The sequence below is a fragment of the Homarus americanus genome, unplaced genomic scaffold (assembly GCF_018991925.1).
Source record: "Homarus americanus isolate GMGI-L3 unplaced genomic scaffold, GMGI_Hamer_2.0 scaffold34636, whole genome shotgun sequence".
Taxonomy (NCBI): Eukaryota; Metazoa; Arthropoda; class Malacostraca; order Decapoda; family Nephropidae; genus Homarus; species Homarus americanus.
The window spans coordinates 40,086-42,055 of NW_024714211.1; positions in this window are offsets into that span (position 1 = coordinate 40,086).

Sequence of the window (1,970 nt, forward strand, 5' to 3'; positions counted from 1 at the left end):
CTCTCACCAAGGTGTTGTCACCCTCCCACCAAGAGGCCAACAGGTTGTGTGTGTGGGGTCATGACATTCACCAGACGGGATCAAGCTGCTCTACCACTGGCACTGTCGATCCGGCCCCTCCCACACACACACATCTTAAAAAAATCCTCCTCCTTTCTTAATGTGCTTTCTATACCTCCTCTACAAACTTATAAATCAATCTATTATCATCTTTCTATTTATACTACATCTAAGGCTACTATAATAACGATAGAAATGAAATAATGATATATAGAACCTAAAAAAACAGTACTGGTAAAATAGAACGAGAAATAGATAAAATTATTATAGTTACCCCTCAACATTTCTCGCTTTCTATGGTCACGTCTCCACCAATCATTAAGCGGGAAATTTCTATGGCGACGCTTCTCCCTTCACATTAAAAACACACACACGACCCTGTACACAAATTAATTAGTTCCCTGTTTCGTTGTGGTGCACTTGATCAGACAGGTGGATTTTTTTTCCCTGGCTAGACTTGACGGTGAGGAGGACAGTGAGAGACAGTAAGGAGGAGAATGAGAGACGGTAAGGATAGTGAGAGACGGTGAGGGTGGGGTGGGGGGGTATTAACATGATAGAGAGAACGAGAGAAAGATAGGATGGTTTTGAATATCGTTTAGAATTGATCTTACTATTACCAATATACTGTACTGTCCAGGTAAATATGTTTGTATACCTTCATTCTCTATACATATAATGAATCTATTTATCTTTCTATATACAGATGAATATATTAATACACATACATACATACATACATACATACATACATACATAGTAGACTTCATTGCTGGATTACTCATTGTAGTAACTAACTTTATTAGGGCTATAAATTACATCCCAGGGCTACTTATTAGGACTATAGCCATATCAATACTACAGGCCATCTCACTACTACAGGCTACATCTCACTAGTACAGGCTGCATCTCACTACTACAGGCTACATCTCACTAGTACAGGCTGCATCTCACTAGTACAGGCTACACTTACTACTACAGGCTGCATCTCACTACTACAGGCTACATCTCACACACACATCACTACTACAGGCTAATACACACACAGGCTACATCTCACTACTACAGGCTACATATCACTACTACAGGCTACATCTTACTACTACAGGCTACATCCACTACAGGTTACATCTCACTACTACAGGCTACATCTCACTACTACAGGCTACATAACATACTACTAGGCCATTCACAACACATTACACAGGCTACATCTCACTACTACAGGCTACATATCACTACTACAGGCACTACTACAGGCTACATCCTACAGGTACATCCACACACAACACACACACCACAGGTCATATCACACACAGGCACATCCTACAGGTACATCTCACTACTACAGGCTACATCTCACTACTGCACATCTCACTACTACAGGCTACATCTCACTACTACAGGCTACATATCACTACTACAGGCTACATGTCACTACTACAGGCTACATCTCACTACTACAGGCCACATCCACCTGGCCACATCTCACTACTACAGGCTACATGTCACTACTACAGGCCACATATCACCACAGGCCACAATCACCACTACAGGCCACATCACCACTACAGGCCACATCCACCACACAGGCCACATTCACCACCAGGCTACATCACCACTACAGGCTATCCACCACAACACATCACTACAGGCTACATCTCACTACTACAGGCCACATGTCACCACTACAGGCCACATATCACTACTACAGGCACATCTCACACACAGGCTAATCACACTACAGGCACATATCACACTACAGGCTACATCTCACACTACAGTACATCTCACTACTACAGGCTACATATCACTACTACAGGCTACATCTCACTACTACAGGCTACATCTCACTACTACAGGCCATCACTACTACAGGCTACATCCACTACTACAGGCTACATATCACT